Raw genomic sequence first — 19378 nt, 5'->3', positions numbered from 1 at the left:
GTTATGAATGATGAACATTGTAAGAAAAAGTTGATTATGAAAATAAAATAAAAAAAAAATTTAGCCACGTTTTCTCTGTGTAAGCTTTGCACTCTTCCCTCTCGGAAGTAATACCAATCGAACTCGGACTCCTGAGGTCCCAGATCGGGGTGTTACAAAGTGGTATCAAAGTCAGGTTTACAAAAAAAAAATTGTTCATCATTCATAATAAGACTCAATGACAAAATGTTAGTCTCTGCTTGAATAATACATGTTAGTGATTAAATTATTGCGTAATTAGAAATGACTAACGAACAAGGAAACAACGATGTTCCACGGGCTCAAGACCCAACTGAGCCTCCCATGGTAGGGAGAGAGGAGTTTTTTCACCGCAATGGTGATGGTTACTGGAGTTATCACGAGCATGACTCTAGTGGTTTGAGAGTTAACGCCACAGCCTCCTCCGATCTACATCATTCTTGGAGACCGAGACGTTTATCATCAGAACTACCCTTATACTACCCAGGGGCCACATCCTCCACCTTACTAAAGAAGGAATCACCAATACAACTGTCAGAGAGCAAGGTCAGCACGTGGGAGAATGGGGGGAAATCAGATGGCGGCTCGAGGAGGCATCGGGAGAAGAGCAGCTCCGAACACAAATTTTGTGCCTCGGGGAGGGTCTCGTATGGCCAGAGCACGGAGACGACACATGTCTCGAGCTAGTTATGTGGCGGCCATGAGTGGGGGAAACCAGAGGGTTCCACCTCCATTCCACGAGCTTCTGGCTGAAGAAGCTCGGAGAGCTGCAATTCAGGCAGCCGAAGCAGCTCGACAGGCAGCGAGAGCCAACCAAGGTGACTCAGGGCTTGGACAGGGGCGAGAAATTTCAGAAAACTCGGAAGAGGGAGGCAAGGATGAAGACCCGAGTGATGATCCTGCCTCACCTACTTACACTCCTTCCACACCTACCCACACATCTTCCTCACCATCGTACACTCCTGCTTCGCCTCAGTACGACTTGAGTGCTCCTCCCGAGACTCAGACTCAAGGGAGTTCAAGGAACAAGCCCTGCTTCGGATGGATTGAAGAATGATTAGGATTAGCTAGTTGCTTAGTAGAGTATCATTCTTTTAATTGCATTGTTCTTTCTTGTTCGTGCTTATAATAATTCTCGTACATGTATGAGATCTCTTTTTGAATAAAATAAAATGAATAATTTTATTGATATTGCGTGAGATGTGATAAAGTCTTGTGAGGATCCAATGAAACATGTAATGTTGAGTGAAAATTTTACTGCAGTACAAATGACTACTCGTAGAGGAACTTCTTACCTTTCCAAGGACACAGTAGCAGCTAGGCGAGAAAGGAAAACCATTGGTGGACTGTCACAAAGGGCACCATCATCATCCCCTACTACAGAAGGGGCACGAGTTCTGGGGAGCCACGCAGCAACCCACACATCGGAGAGATATACTCAGCGTGAAGGTAGAGAAGAAAGTATGGAGATCTCCCCTGGATCCCCAATTAGTCAGAGTATCAGGGTACCGCAAGAGTATACCACCAACCGCATATTGTATGAACTGTTACAAACGACCCGTGCCCAACAAAGTCAGCCACAGACGATGATTTCTGGTATCACCTCATGGACGGAGAGGTTTAAGAATATGCAGCCTCCGCTCTTCGATGGCACTCCTGACGGTGTCGTGGCAGAGAATTGGCGGAGGCAAGTCGAGAAGGCATTGGATGATATCCAATGTCCAGATGATCAGAGAGTTTGGATAGCTGTATCCAATCTGACCAGCGATGCAGAGAACTGGTAGAGATCCATCAGGGACACCTTGGAACCGGACACTTACTTGCCTTGGTCCACTTTCGTGAGAAGATTTTACAGGCAGTTCTTTCTAAAGTGTCAAAGGGTGGAAAAAGAAGAAGAATTCAGAAAGTTGAAGCAGGGTGACATGACAGTCGCCCAATATACTACACGTTTTAACTCTCTCCCATTTTGCCAAGTCCTTGGTGGCAAACGAGAAAGAGAAGTGTAGAAGGTTCGAGAGGGGTTTGAGGCCCGATATTTTGAGGTTGGTCGGGCCACAACAAATAAAGAAATACAACCGACTTGTGGACTATGCCTCCAGGTACGAGTTTTGGGAGATGCGGACAACTGAGAAACCACAAGCGAAGGAAAAAGTCAAGACGGAAGAGAGGACCCAACACAGTGGTGGTAATATGGCAGAATCTTCTCAAAGAAAGTTTTATTCTAAGGAAAGATTCCAGAGGGGCAACAAGAGGCATTTCAGAGAACAAAACCCTGGTCAGAACCAGGGTAAGCAAGTCAAAAATACTGGCAATCAGCAAGCCAAGCAGCAAAGGTTCCAGAAGCCAATCTAGTCGGACAATGCTTGTAAGACTTGTGGTCTACAGAGGCACGAGGGTAAATGCGACTTGAGGAACGTCAAATGCTTCAACTGCCAGCAGATGAGTCATTATGCCAATGATTGCCCACAGCCTGATCGAAGAAACAACGCTCTGCCAAAGCCGAAGCCTGCAGTACCAGGTCGCGCCTATGCGACTGCTCTTCAAGAAGCTCTTGCCAACCCCGATGTGGTTGAAGGTACACTTCTTATTTCTGGTGTTCTTGCTCGTGTGTTGTTCGACTCAGGAGCCACATATAGTTTCTCTTCTTCAACTTTTGGAAAATGGTTGCCAGTGGCACCTTCTTAATTGAGTGTTTCTTACTTAATAGAGACACCTATAGGAGCAACCACCATTGTGGATACTGTGTATCCTAATTGCATTGTAAAAATCAAAGATCGCGAGTTGCCTGTGAACTTGTTGCAACTCGACTTTAAAGACCTTGATGTTGTTCTGGGCATGGATTGGTTGTCGGACCACCATCGATTGTAAAAGAAAGTGTGTCAGCTTTCAAATACCCCATACTACAACTTTCACATACTAGGGTGTTAGAAAGTTACATAAGTCGGCTATCATATCGTGTTTAAAGGCCAATATATATATTGAAAAGGGATGCATGGGATTTCTGGCGTACATGAAAACCAAAGAGAAAGAAGATCTCACAATATCAGATGTAGACATAGTCCGTGAATATGATGATGTTTTTCCAGAAGATCTGCCAGGTCTCCCTCCTGATCGGGAGACTGAGTTCCAAATCGATCTAGTTCCGGGAACAACACCCATTTCGAAGGCTTCCTATCAGATGGGCCCTGCGAAACTCAAGGAACTCAAGAAGCAAATACATGAATTATTGGAGAAAGGATTCATTCGACCTTCAGTATTTTCTTGGGGTGCTCCAATTTTATTCGTGAAGAAGAATGATGGATCACTGCGTATGTGTATTGACTATCGTCAATTGAACGCAATAACCATAAAGAATAAATACCCATTACCTAAAATTGATGATTTATTCGATCAACTGCAAGGAGCGGCATGCTTCTCAAAGTTGGATTTGAGATCAGGATATCATCAACTAAGGATCAAGAAAGAAGATGTAGCTAAGACAACATTCAGATCAAGATATGGCCATTATGAATTTATGGTCATTCCTTTTGGTCTGACTAATGCACCAGTTGCCTTCATGGACATGATGAATAGAGTTTTCAGACCCTATTTGGACAAGTTCGTCATAGTATTTGTCGATGTCATCCTCATATACTCTACCTCGAAGGAAAAACATGAAGAGCATCTGAGGATAGTTCTGCAGACACTTAGAGAACATCAGCTCTATGCCAAATTCTCTAAGTGTGCTTTTTGGTTAGAACAAGTGTCATTCCTTGGACACATTGTTTCTAAAGATGGGATTATGGTAGACCCTGCAAAGATTGAAGCAGTCACCAATTGGTTAAGACCCAAGAATCCTACTAAGATTCATAGCTTTTTGGGTTTAGCTGGGTACTATCGGAGATTCGTGGAAGGATTTTTGTTGTTGGCGGCTCCTATGACGAAGCTCACAAAGAAAGATGTAAAGTTCGAGTGGAATGAGAAATGTGAGCAAAGCTTTCAGGAGATAAAGAAACGTTTGACCACCGCTCCAGTGTTGGTCTTACCTTCTGGATCTGGAGGTTTCACTATTTATAGTGATGCCTCTCACAAAGGATTGGGTTGTGTTCTGATGCAACACGGGAAAGTGATAGCTTATGCATCTCGTCAGCTCAAAACTCATAAAGTCAACTATCCGACACATGATCTGGAGCTAGCAGCGGTGGTTTTTGCCCTTAAGATATGGATGGAGACACTATCTCTATGGCGAACAATTTGAGGTCTTTACCGACCATCAAAGCCTTAAGTATTTATTTTCTCAGAAAGATTTGAATTTGAAGCAAAGGAGATGTTTGGAATTTCTGAAAGATTATGATTTCGAGCTAAAATATCAACCGGGTAAGGCGAATGTAGTCGCTGATGCTCTTAGTAGAAAGGCAGGAGCTCTAGCTAGACTTGCAGATTGGGAGTTATTTTCCTCGGTGACTCATCAGAAGACAGAAGCTCAATGCTTACCAGATCAATTATTATTTGTGCAAACCACATTGAAGTCAGAATTGTGGGATCAAATTAAGGAAAAGCAACCCATAGACCCAGAATTGATGCAAGTAAGAAAGAAGATTTCAGAAAATATAGAATCAAAATTCAAAATTGATGATCAAGGACATTAGATTTCGTCAGAGAGTGTGCATTCCCAAGGATGATCAACTTAGAAATCTGTTGATGGAAGATGCACATCATTCTAGATATGCCATCCATCCCGGTAGCACTAAAATGTATCGAGATCTGAAAGATACGTTTTGGTGGAGTGGTATGAAGAGAGACATTGCTGAGTTTGTTAGCAAATGTATAGTATGTCAGCAGGTGAAGATTGAGCACCAAAGACCAAGTGGTCTTTTGCAACCACTTCCCATACCCGAGTGGAAATGGGCGGATATATCAATGGACTTCGTTTCGGGGCTTCCTAAGACGAAGAATGGGATGAATTCAGTATGAGTGATTGTCGACATGCTAACTAAGTCAGCTCACTTTTTAGTTTGTAAGACAACTCACTCGTGTGACCAATTGGCTCAATTGTTTATTAGAGAAATTGTGAGACTTCATGGAGTACCAGATTCAATTGTTTCTGATAGAGACTCGAAGTTCACATCACGATTTTGACAAAGCTTTCAAGAAACAATGGGGACACAATAAAAAAATGAGTACAGCTTTTCACTCTCAGTCAGATGGTCAGTCAGAGCGAACCATTCAGACCCTTGAAAACATGCTCCGAGCATATAGTTGGAGTATAGCGACTCGTGGAATGATAATTTGCCATTAATGGAGTTTGCTTACAACAACAACTTTCAAGCAAGTATAGGCATGACTCCATTTAAGACATTGTATGGTCGACGATGTCGCACTTCCTTGTGTTGGGATGAAGTCGGAGAAAGGAGTTTGTTAGGACCAGAGATGGTTCAGCGAATGACAGATCAAGTGAGATTCATTCGAGAGCGTCTTCTCACAGCACAAAGTCGACAAAAGAGTTATGCGGATAAAAGACGTCGTGAGTTAGAATTTGAACAAGGTGATCACGTGTTTTTAAAGATATCTCTGTTTAAGGGAGTAATGCGTTTTGGTCGAAGAGGAAAGTTGAACCCCAGATATATTGCACCATTTGAGATACTTGCGAGGGTTGGTCAGGCAGCATACCGGTTAACTCTACCCCCTTCATTATCTTGAATTCACGTGTTCCATGTTTCCATGTTGCGGAAGTACGTGCCAGATGCCTCCCACATATTGGATACAGTCGAGACTGTATTAGATTTACAAGATGATTAGAGTATGAGAGAAAAGCCCATCAAAATCTTGGACACGAAGGTGCAAAAGCTGATAAGCAAGAAGTTATCTCTCGTATTGGTTAGATGGAACCATCACAGTAATAAGGAGGCTATTTGGGAGCGTGAATTTGATATCCGCGAGCAATTTCCACATTTGTTTCTAGGTAAGATTCAGGATGAATCTTCTTTTAAGGGGGGTAGAATTGTAAAACCCCCTTCCGGCAGAGTTGCCGAAGGGGATAAACATCAAATTAAAAAACAAACAAACAAACAAACAGCGGTTTTCCCAAAGGGGAAACCGCGTAACGGGAGGGGGTGAGGATAAACCTCACCCCCCAAAAATCCGCGGAGGGTGAGGTAAAAGCCCTCACGCAGCCTCCCTCCACCGCATCTCAACGAGCGACAGAGGGAGAAGGGGAGAGTCAGGGAGAAGGGATACTTACCGGCGACGGCGACGACGACAGTGAGGTAAGCTCCACCCTCCACATCTTCTTCTTCGTTCTTCTTTTTCGTCGAAGCAAAGGGGGCCGACAACCATTGTTGCCAGCAAGTTGCAGAAAAAAAAGAAAGAAAAAAAGAAAAAGAAAAAGAGATTATGAGAGAGAAAGAGAGAGAGAGAGAGGAGGAGGGGGGCGGCCGATGTCGGTGGCCGACCCCTCCTGTCGGAGATATAGACAGAGAAGGGCCGGCTCCGGCGGCCGACCCCTCTCTGTAAGCTGGTGGGGACGGAAAGGGAGCGATGCCCTTTTTCCGCCCCTTGTGAGGGTTTTAACGGGGAGGACCGGCTCGGTCCGGGGTAACCGGACCGAACCGGGTCGGTCTGGGTGCGACCCAGACCGAGCCCACCGGTCTGGGTCGCGCCCAGACCGAGGCTTTAAAAAAAAAATGTGTTTGGTCTGGGTTCGACCCAGACCGAGTTAGTCCGGGTCCGACCTAGAACAGACTGAGTCAGTTTGGGTACGACCCAGACCAGTCCGAGTCGGGTTGGGTCCGACCCAGATCAGAACCCGGTTCGTGTCAAGAAAAAAAAATTAATTAAATGAATAAGTGGTTTGGGTGAACCGGTTCGGGTCGAACCGGTTCAGACCAAACTGGTTCGGATGGAACCAGTACCAGTGGAATCGGTTCAGAGTCCAGACCGAGTCGGGTCTGAACTGAACCGGGTTGGACGAACTCGAGTCAGGCCGAACCGGTTTGATCTAACTGGATCTGGGTTCTCAGTTTGGATCTAGACCTTTTCTGAATCCAGACTGACTATTCTGGACCGGTTTGGATCAGTCCTGGATCCATTTCAGAACTGGGTCTAGATCAGATTGTTCTGGATCCAGTCAGACAATTCGGGATCCAGTCAGACTGTCCTGGATCTAGTCAGACTGACTTGTATCCAGTAAGAGGGTATGGATCCTGTTTCGGATCCAGTCAAACTATTCTGGATCCAGTTAGAATATTCTGGATCCAGTCAGACTTTTCTGGATCCAGTCAAACAGTTTTGGATCCAGATAAGTAATGGATCTGAATCCAAACAGATAAGGTTGGATCTAGATCATAGATGGATCTGGATCGAGAAAGTCTAGAGTTATACCGAAATCCGAAATGACCCAATTGGATACCCGGGATCCATTTCAGTAAAATGGACATATCTTCGCACTCTGAACTCGGAATCGAGTGAGGTTTGGTGTGTTGGATTCGTATTGAAGAGGGGAATCCATTGGTCTATGAAATTCAGTCAAACTAATAATACAGAAACTGTGGTTTTTTGAATAAGACTCGAGAAGGGTATTTTGGTAATTTGGTAATTTGGTAAGAGGTTTGTAAACTGATTCAAGTATATTGCTTTAATGACCAGATTCTATTGTTAGAGCTTCGTGATGCTCAATTTGGGAGAAAGTACGTTGTTCGCACTTGAGGTTAGGGACGCTATAAGTAACTTTAGATGTGAATAAACTTGTTTCACGTTGCTTGTTATCGTAATGTTATAGATGTTCTGTGAGTAGCATGATAGCTTTGAGTGAGACCATGACATGCATAAATTACATGCTTGACATTATGAGTTAATTTGAATACATGTTTATTGTGATATGCATGTTAGTTTTAATATGTCATGCATGATAGAAGGCGAATGTATTTATGATTGCATGTCTAATTGATCATTAATATCATGCATTGTGATGAGATTAAGTTTGAATTAGAGTCTCAATTAGTCCATTCATGTGGTATGAATGGATATTTTAGAGTTCAGCATGCAACACCCCTTAAATCCTGGAAGTGGCGACCTGTGGCAAGGGCTACCTGGTTCGCGGCAAGAGTGCAACCACCATAGAGAGTAGGCCGCTGGTGATTTAATGATATAGAGACACTACATCATTGCATGCTAAGAGAGAGCGGTGTGAGTCCTAACATCATCTTGAGATTAATAATGAGATTATTGTGATTAGTCATGACACCACTCGTGAGGGAACAAGTGATCTGTGAATTTAAGAATATTGTTCAATGTGTGAACTTAGTTATGACTTAGGATTTCACTCACACTGGTTTGGGACTCTGGAGGATCATGGATGGTTGATAACCATCATGTTTAGGATGTAGCATGAACCATGCCGAGATTGAGAGCTTGACCTCCCGGCTAGCTACCGGTGGGGTCCCCGTGGTGGTTCACTGCAGTGCCTGGTGGTCTGGGGACCACTGGGAGTGTATGGTTCATTGTTTGGCCAACATGTAGAATTGGGGTGTTCTACAGGGTTGCTACGCCCATAGATGACTATTACCGGTATAGCCAGCCTAGCGATAGTTGTTTGAAAGAGAGTATTTGAGAATGATAATGGGGGAAATTAATATATACAAACATGTGTGGTGTATCGAGAATTAAAATAAGACTAAGGGCTTAGAGCCTACTACAGTTGTAAATTGTTGTTATTTACTTATGATTATTCCTTACTGGGTTGTAGACTCACCCCCATTCTTGTTTAATTACAACTGTAGGTTTCAGGCATTAGATCAGTCGCTTGGGAGCAATTTTATCAGTCTACAGCAGAGCATCAGTATACTTTACTTTCCTTGTCATTGAGAATAAATTGTAATTGTTCTTTTTCTGTTATGAATGATGAACATTGTAAGAAAAAGTTGATTATGGAAATAAAAAAAAAAAATGTAGCCACGTTTTCTCTGTGTAAGCTTTGCACTCTTCCCTCTGGGAAGTAATACCAACCGAACTCAGACTCCTGAGGTCCCAGATCGGGGTGTTACAAAGTGGTATCAAAGCCAGGTTTACACTGAAAAAAAATTGTTCATCATTCATAATAAGACTCAATGACAAGATGTAAGTCTCTGCTTGAATAATACATGTTAGTGATTAAATTATTGCGTAATTAGAAATGACTAACGAACAAGGAAACAACGATGTTCCACGGGCTCAAGACCCAGCGTAGCCTCCCATGGTAGAGAGAGAGGAGTTTTTTCGCCGCAATGGCGATGGTTACTGAAGTTATCACGAGCATGACTCAAGTGGTTAGAGAGTTAACGCCACAGCCTTCTCCGATCTACATTATTCTCAGAGACCGAGACGTTTATCATCAGAACTACCCTTATACTACCCAGGGGCCACATCCTCCACCTTACTGAAGAAGGAATCACCAACACAATTGTTAGAGAGCAAGGTCGGCACGTGGGAGAATGGGGGGAAATCAGATGGCGGCTCGAGGAGGCATCGGGAGAAGAGCAACTCCGAACACAAATTTTGTGCCTCGGGGAGGGTCTCGTATGGCCAGAGCACGGAGACGACATATGTCTCGAGCTAGTTATGTGGCGGCCATGAGTGGGGGAAACCAGAGGGTTCCACCTCCATTCCACGAGCTTCTGGCTGAAGAAGCTCGGAGAGCTGCAATTCAGGTAGCCGAAGCAGCTCGGCAGGCAGCGGGAGCCAACCAAGGTGACCCAGGGCTTGGACAGGGGCGAGAAATTTCGGAAAACTCGGAAGAGGGAGGCGAGGATGAAGACCCGAGTGATGATCCTGCCTCACCTACTTACACTCCTACCACACCTACCCACACATCTTCCTCACCATCGTACACTCCTGCTTCGCCTCAGTACGACTTGAACGCTCCTCCCGAGACTCAGACTCAAGGGAGTTCAAGGAATAAACCCTGCTTCGGATGGATCGAAGAATGATTAGGATTAGCTAGTTGCTTAGTAGAGTAGCATTCTTTTAATTGCATTGTTCTTTCTTGTTCGTGCTTATAATAATTCTCGTACATGTATGAGATCTTTTTTTGAATAAAATAAAATAAAATGAATAATTTTATTGATATTGCGTGAGATGTGATAAAGTCTTGTGAGGATCCAATGAAACATGTAATGTTGAGTGAAAATTTTACTGCAGTACAAATGGCTACTCGTAGAGGAACTTCTTACCTTTCCAAGGACACGGTAGCAGCTAGGCGAGAAAACCATAACATGTGTGTTCTATGTGATTCTTGCATCCACAAAACTGGCACACCACCTATCCGTTCCTACCAGCACGTTGGGGAGACGAGGAGAGGGGCTTTGGTGTCCTTGATTTTCTCTTGCATCGATATTTTGATAGTTTTGAAAGAAGGGGTTAGCCCCTCTTCCATGACCACCATGACCTCTACCTTGACATCTTTTAAAGAAAAAGATGATCGAAGAAGTTTCAACTTGTTGAGGAGGCTTAGAATTCAATAGTTGAAGTCGCTTCTCTTGGTTTAGAAGGAGTTCAAATAGCTCACTGAACTTTGAAAGCTTATTGAGAGACGAGGTGATAACAATAGTAATTGAGTTAAACCATTCAGAATGAACCGAACCAGATCTTTATCAGAGAGTGGTTCTTCAATAACACAAAAAGAATCTTCAACAAACTTGACATTATTCGGATATTCAATCATGCTTTTGTCCTCCTTTACGTTTTGACGGTCATGTTTTAACTGGAGGATCTTGAGAATGGAGTGAGATGCATATGATTGTTCCAAAGCAATCCATGTGTCTTGGGCAGAGGGGACTCTAATGATTTACCCCAAGACGGCTTCAGTAATGGTAGCTTTAATCCAACTCAACACGAGTTGGTTTGGCTATTTCCAAATGGCATTCAAGATTAATTTTGAGTTGTTCACCTTTAGTCACATATTAACATGGTGCTGGATACGATCCATTCACAAACTTGATAAGGTCACAGTTTAATATAACGAACTCGATTTGGGAGCACCACAACAGGTAGTTGTTTTGATCGAACTTGATACACCAATGAGGAAAACTCATTTCATTTTATGACGGAGTTAGGAACCAAGGAGGATGAGCTTGACGCCATTGGCACTAGTAGGAGAAAGACAGAACTATAACACCGAACTCAATGGAGCTGGTGGGCTCTGATACCATGTAAAAACGTGAGGCTTGGGGATCTCACACACACACACACATAGGAAAACACAATTTTAGAGTAGTTCGATTCAACTGTGACCTACGTCCACTATGGAGTCTCTCTTTCTCTTGATTTTTTCACACCCACGAGAGAGTATTTCTTTCCTTTTTATAGATGGGTCCAAGAGTTACACATTTTTGGGACTTCTCTATACATAAGGATACCCAATTATTATGACTAAACTACTTGTGATTACATGTTTCCTTTTTACAAGTCTTCCTCTTGGAAAATGAGATATTTGCTTCAGTTATCTTGTTTAGGAGGGGTCATTGTTTGGAACCACTATCCACATGGGAGACCTAGTTGGGATATATATTTTCAACCTGGGGATCCACCTCCACATGTGGATGTGGGTAGGATCCACCTCAACGTGTGGGTCTGACTAGTAGAAATCCAGTGCAACATGTCCTAGATCTGGATTTGGATCTTCCTTCACAACTCTCTCTCTCCCTCTCACACACACATCCTTTCTCATGCAATTGCCTTAAAGGCACTCTCTTTCTCATAATTTCCAATGTAAATGCCTTAAATGACACATCTCAAAGTTAGATACATTGGTAGATATTATTGGACATGAATATGGATGTTAGCATGTTCTAACATACCATCGTTCATGTAAATTGTATGTCTTTTGGTTTTTTTTTTTGTGATTTAGATGAAGTTCATAGAACAGGACATATCTGAGAAGTAAACCATCCAATCATGGTGTTTGGGTTGTCATGTATCACATGGATGAATTGTATCCAAGGTTAGTCTGCCCTGATTCTGATCATGACAGGCTTGTTTCATTCTGTCACTTGGGTCTAGAATAGATCCAGTAGACCACTTCAAGTGGACGGTTGAATTATCTTATTTGTATGAGAACAAAATAATGAGCCGGTTGACATGACAAAAAAATTTATTGGCTTTGAAGAAGACAAAATGTACCTACTTGTTGAATGTAGAGAGAGAGAGAGAGAGATTAGGAATGCAAATTTGTTGGTGATCCAACCCATATTGCCAGATCCAGGTCTGATTCAATTCGCAGAACGGCTTCTGTCTGGTCATCTGTGCCAGAAATCCGGTAAAAAAAATATGTCGGTATCCATCCATAAAGTACCAATACCATTATCACGGCTCGTCATGAGTACAGCACCCTTGTGGAAGTAATCATGTTACATGACTGCCAGTTTATTTATTATAATAACAAAAGGAAGGAAGAAGCATGTTACGGGTTGCAATTAAACTGCGGCAACACCACTGCTGGCATCTGAAACGTTGATTATAAAAGCTAATGGGGCCCTGGTCTTGGCAAGACTTTGCTTAAATTGGTAGAGAACCACGGTTAGCAAGTATGGTTATTTCATTAACAATGCATGTAGATCATGTATCGTTCAAATGCTAGAATAAAATCTATTTGGTAATGAAGAATGCCTGCTGCTTCATTCATTTGCCTTATGGATAACAAAGCAAATAGTTATTGCAGTAAATTTATGGCCATGAAACAAGAAGACCCACCAGTGAAAGTGGAAACTTCCATCATTTCAGTTCAAATTCATTGTGGTATCATCCACAGAGAGCAATTATTAACGACTGAATCATCACGCATTGAACTGTAGGTGTTAGTGTGCATTCTTGTACCCCCACAAGTATAAACATGATGCTTTTGGCATGTTCTAATGTGAAAGCTGACACTCCACTCGTTCCATAAAATCCACAAAGATAAATCTGTGTTGCATCAGAACACACTAAAGTGAAGAACCAAACACCACAACCGCTCCGGATATGGCTTGCTTCCAGACACACTCACCCGCACTCATGGAGATGCCGCTGAATAGGTTACAGAGGTATTTGTTTCTCTTATTTGTTCTTTCCTTCACACTCTACAGCTGATTTACATATGACTTCAGCAATTAGGAATACCTAAAATTCAAAATCAAAAGTAAATTGGCAAACTACTGAAATTTCAATAGATACTGTGTTTTTGAGGCTTGATTCATTGCATGATGTTTCTCATGTTATGATTTATACTGCAAATATGCCTACAGCTTGAGATATCCCACATTCATTTCCACATCAAAAGTGATTGAACTGAGTTCTCAATGATTTAACTCTGAGGAGATTGCCTCTTTTTAGGCTCTTCCATGTATCATTTGGAGAGACTTGTGGATTGATAACCATTTCATTTCAAACCTATCTTTTCTAATTGTTTAACTTCTTGGGCACTAATCAGGTTGTGAATGATTGTTTCTGGGTAAGCTTTGATCTGCCTGGTCAAACAAGTCATCATGTTTACATTTTCAGGTCACTGCATTCCTTATGTCCCGATATGCCAAGTCATCAAGACCATGAATATTCATTTACAAGCTTCTTGAATCTTGGGTCAGAGACATTTGAATATCATATTGCATCACAATGGCTGCTTTCTAAATGACAAAAATGCATTAGAAGGACAATCAAATAGTGGCGTCCCGGATGGCATAAAAATAAACAGAGGCTGCACCAGTACAAACACATTCAAACTTGAGAAATGACATGAGCATAGATATCTCAACGCTCTTCAAACAATGATGACCGATGAGAATAACCTCCACTATGTGCCTGAATGTAAGAAGAAAATGGGCACAGACTTTATGGAAGAACTAGATGATAGAAAAAACTGTCTTTTCTTGTTCTTGTAGCAGTGTTTCTGTCCTGTGATCAATTATTGTAGTCCTCTCATTCTACATTTTACCTGATGGAAATCAGACCTATCTGTACCATTTATATGATGAACCCAACTTGATGAAAATAAAAACTTGAATTGGTTCCTATCTTTGCAAAATTTTCTCCACCAATTCTTACAGAGGAACCCCAAATCCATCGTCTAAATGCAAACCTTGCATTAAAATAGTCAACAAGTGGGGACCATTGTTAATGCAACTCAGAAATATCATGCAGAACAGTTTGCTTCTGTACTCGTATATCCATGTAAGACCGAGTGTTGCCTCATGTGTTTTAGTGACCCTTAATGTCTATCCATTCTTTTTATCTCCCGTGCCATTAAGTAGCAACTGAGCCCAAGAATGGTGACAATGGATAGGGTCTTTACACAGCCAATGGAAGATAACACTTCCTATGGACCACACCTATCATCTACCAAGAATCCAACTGCAGCCTTATCTATCTGGACTTTGTGTGAACATCCAAACTAGTAACTCCTTTGTTTCAAGAATTGAAGGCTGACTCAAGCCACTTGGATCAACTACTTCAACACAAACTTGTTTTTGACAGTTGATCAAATGCACTCTGCACCAACAGTTTATAATTTAAAGGTTTTTGAAGTTACTTTTATAGCCTTCTATGTTTTAAACTAGGAATATAAGGTCTTCATATTATCCAGAGCACATTAAGATAAGAAAATATATTTAATATTTTAATGAAATATATGGGCTCATAATAAATGACAGAGTGCTTGAATGTGTCATCTGACACTGAAACCAAAATATTTTACAACAGATTCCCTAAAACTCGTCCAAAATTATTCGATAAGTACAATGACTTCCAACAAACACAAACAGAGGAGGAGCAACCCTAGCAATATTTGCTAGTTAGTATACAAGTTTATCCAAATCACGTTTAAGCATCTGCATCTCCATACATTTTATAATGCTTCTGTTAGCACATACAACTTCAAGTCCATAAGCTATCGAAGGATTGTCATAAAGTACGTACCCATGTTCATTTAAGACTTCCAATTACCTTTTTATACTTCATGAGCTGTCCACTTCATATTTACATCCTTCAGTAATATGGTGCTTGACACAGCTAGTCTCACGACATGAGGTTGACATTTACTTTAAATATCTAATATGACCATTTCTTCCTTTTGACAGCACTGACAGAGTTTCAAAGATGGATCATCATTTATTTGAATATGGAGCAGTTCATTATCATATTCAGGTACTTTCAAGTTTATGTTCAATGAAACAATGTTTACTAATAATAAATAACAATGTTTAAATAATACATTTGCACATGGATGCATAACAAGCTCATAGTGATTATGGCCATGACTGGGAACTGTTGTACCAAATGGATGTACCATCAAATTTTAAATAAGAAAAATATAATGGGTTTTGATTAGATGGTCTTGGCATGTGGAAAGCTGCCCATACATATGGCACAGAATCTGATAGGTTTATATCAAACTTTGAAAGGTATTTCATAATATATATGAGTTGATGATCTCTAAGTTTTGTAATATCTGTGAGCAGGCATCAACTTTGAACCCTGACATAGTTGAACTATCAATATCCACCACAACACTCTCCCCACAGATAGCAGTTGCAGGCGGCCTCTCAGATGGTACCCTACAATATATAAGAGAATTATATGCTCATTTTGTGGAGATTGTTGAACCTACAGAAGAAAGATATCAGCTTACTGTAAGATTTGACATCTCAAAAGTTCCAGATGACAAAGGTTTGAATATTCTTAGTCTCAAAAGTTCCAATATTTCTAATTTCTCATACAAATATACAACTGCACTACCTTTAGTTATGGCCAATTTGACAACTTGGCCAAAACGCCAATGAGTGACAAGTCAATCTCTAGGTGATAGAGAAATCATGACTATTCAAGAAATTGTTGGAACATTCACTGGTAAACAGAACCAATGAATCATGATTCACACACACACACACACACACACACACACAAAGAGGAGTTTTTTCTCCAGAAAACAGGAAGAAATGTCAGCAGATTATTTGGGAATCTTTTTCTTTCTTTTTTATGTGAAAGAAGAGAAGAAGGTTGTTGTGATAGGTCCAAATGGGCAATCAATTCTAAATCACTATGATCAACAACAATAAATAATAAATCCAACTTAAAAATTGAAATATAATGCAATCAATGATAAATTTAGAAAAAAAGACACCAATAAACATACCATAATTAAGATCCTAAAAAGAAATACATGAAGTTAGGGACACACTGCTGACTGTGTCCTACACAAGTTTGATTGTGTCCATGAAGTGTCATGTCAACACAAGACACATGGTCAAAGTGTCATCATCATGGTTGCAAAGAAATGCCAAGGATGACCCTGTATACCATGGTTACATAAGCAAACACTTTTCATTGAAGCTTTTAGACTAGAAAGAACTCAAGGTCTTTCTCAATAGCATTAACAACATTTCTTTATAATCTGCAATTGAATTGATCTTATTTAATACATATAGAGGGTTAAATAAGATAGCTAGACCAGTTAGGGTAGCACTGTTTTAGCTGCAGGACTCAAGTTTGGATCCCACAGTTGCCTCCTCTGCTTGGTTTAACAATAACAATAATAGTAACAACAGAGTTAAACAAATGCATAAAATGTCAGTGAATAACATCAACATTTTTTTTTGGATAGGCAAGCTGGGGGATAACCTCCATGGGATTCATTTAATCGAATTTCAGGTCGGTACCCGATACAAACCTGACCCAATCATAGTTGGCCCGCTCGGTAAGGCAAAAACCGTTCGGGGTCCAACTCATGACTCGTCATGACTTGGCGAATTAGCTCGGACGACTCGGATTATTCAAGAATTTTTATTTTTAATATATTTTAAAAATAAAATTGGGTCTCTAAATGAAAATTTTCATTTTTTATTTTACTCTCTCTCTCTCTCTTTATATTATATATAAACATAAACTAGCTGTGTAGGTAGATGTGCATGACATGGAGCATTACTGCAACCAGTCACAGCAGTCCATCTATCATACACATGATGATGGTATAAAGCATGTATATGATGCATATGGTGCATGGTGATGGCATAAAGCCATTTGAGGCAATGATGATACATGTGGTGATGGCATAGAGCCGTTTAGGGTAATGATGAAACATCTTTGAGTAAAAAACCTATAGGGATTTGAAGTTCCATTGCATCTGTGCAGACTTGGAGGACGAGTTGGGTGAAATGAATGAGACACACGAGTCACAGCGAGTTTTGGTTAAAACCGAGTATAACAAAAACCATTACTTGGTTGATCTCTCCATCGGAGCGAGCTACCGAGTCAGCCTGTTTGAACCGGCCAGTCTGCCAACCATGGACCCAATGACGACCTGACACTAAATGGAGCCAAAGTGGAGAGAGAGAGAGAGAGAGAGAGAGAGAGCATGGAAAGTTCCTAAAAAGTAGACTTTTTAATTTGGGAAAGGTGTATGGGTAGAATGGTCATTCTAATGGATAACTACAAAAGTTATTAAAGATAACTAACCTGGGTGCTTAACCCATACAAAAACTTTGGTGGGAAGTTGAAAAGGTCTAAACTTTTGGTGTCCACATGAATTACTAGCCTACCAACCTAAACACACAAATAGTATATTACGAGAATTTTAACTTCATTTTCAGCCAGAGAAGACTGCAGTAATTTTTCCCATGCATTTCAAGGATGATTCAGACGTGGTTTTTGCAACAGCCTTTTTAAGGTATCCTCAGCCTAGCATAAAAATTAAATACTAAATTATCACTAAGACAAATAAGCTTATTTCTCATTTGAGTTGTCTTACAAGAACTAATGGACGTAAGATGCTCCTCAACTTCGAATAGAGCACCATTTTGCACATGGTCACCAATCCCCTCTTTCAGAGCTAAAAGGAGAGCATATCCAAGATTGATCACAAATGGTGGCTTTGTATCATTTGGTATAGCACTTAAAATGCCTATTCCTTGTTAAGAGTATTATTATACCTTTATGGAAAAATAAACTGAACAAGTTTGCAGAACGTTTTGAATAGTGAAATCCATTTACATTATTAAGTATGAAATTCAATTGCATACAGAAATATTTCTGCATCATACACAACTGAACAAAACTGTTTGGAGTTTGTTGAACTTTTGTGCTTATGTGAAGCATCATATAAAGGTTAGTATTTTTCTCCACAAGCATAAAATGATGCATCAATGAAAGTTAAGGGACATGTTCATATTTGATAAGTTTAGCAACTATTGTTTCTGCAGCACTTAAAAGGTTTCATACAAGGACAACTGAATAGATGTTTAGATTGTATGGTGAAGGTGATGGGCTAATTTCAATCTTATTATCATTGAGTTAAAAATTATACCAGACTTAACAGTTTGTTTTGCAAGTTTCAGGCACTGCAGAATGCAAAAATTATGAGAAAGGAACATAAGAAGCCCAACCAAGGTGAGAAACTCTTGAAGTTAATACACATCAGCAAGTCATCATGAATTATTCTTCTTCTTACCAGAAAAGACCATGATTTCTTAACATATGTATTAACATTCTCCATACAGGCTGTAAGCATATGAGGAGTCTGATAAATGTCTCAAAGTCAAAGATAATCAAAATAAGTTTCAATCAATTCAGAAAGAAGATAAAGAAAAGTAGACTGCCAATCAAAATTCATGGTTTTGCTCGATTACAGAGCTGCTGGATGAAGATAACAAAGTTCATTTCATAAAAAAAATATAAGACCGCCTGATGTATGTAAGAAAGAGCACTTGGGAAGATAACATCGTACGAATATAAAAATATATGGCAGATGACGTTTGCTAACATGAAGAATGTATGAGTACAACAACTACTATATTATTAATGATGAAAATCTAAATAGTGGCAACAATAACAAGGACATTTCATGATGGAGTATTTTTTGAGTTAAGACATTTCCGTACAGGTCTTTCCTAACACTTTTGCCAGAAAACATGATAGGATCAATTGTAGACACCGAGCATTCTGCCACCACTAATTATAAAACATTGCCAGGTCAAAATCATTTTTTTTCTAAGGGATCATTAACAGTCAATGCCTCAAAAGGAAAGAAAGAAAGGAGCAACCTAACTAATAATAAAATATCGCCCCAGGCCTCTTCCTTTTCAAGCTCAGCATAATAACTTCCATTAAGCACACTATTGTAGGCATATGCAAAAATCATACCAAAACAACAGAAGCATCCTAAACGCAAATAGCATGTGCCATATCAAACATAACCAAGCAGACAAGCACCATGACTGATTGTCGTGGTTGAAACTGTTAGCATAAATCAAGCATTATGTTTTGCAACCAAAAGCACATTACTAGGACAGGATTCATTGGCCTAACCCCAGACAGATAAGGAAAATGAAATGAAGAAACAATGACGTGAATTTAACGCCAGAGGATCACAAAAGAAAGTAAATAT

The sequence above is a fragment of the Nuphar pumila genome, chromosome 2, assembly GCF_984573655.1.
Source record: "Nuphar pumila chromosome 2, dmNupPumi1.hap1.1, whole genome shotgun sequence".
In the NCBI taxonomy this organism is placed as follows: Eukaryota; Viridiplantae; Streptophyta; class Magnoliopsida; order Nymphaeales; family Nymphaeaceae; genus Nuphar; species Nuphar pumila.
This window is presented reverse-complemented; position numbering follows the sequence as displayed.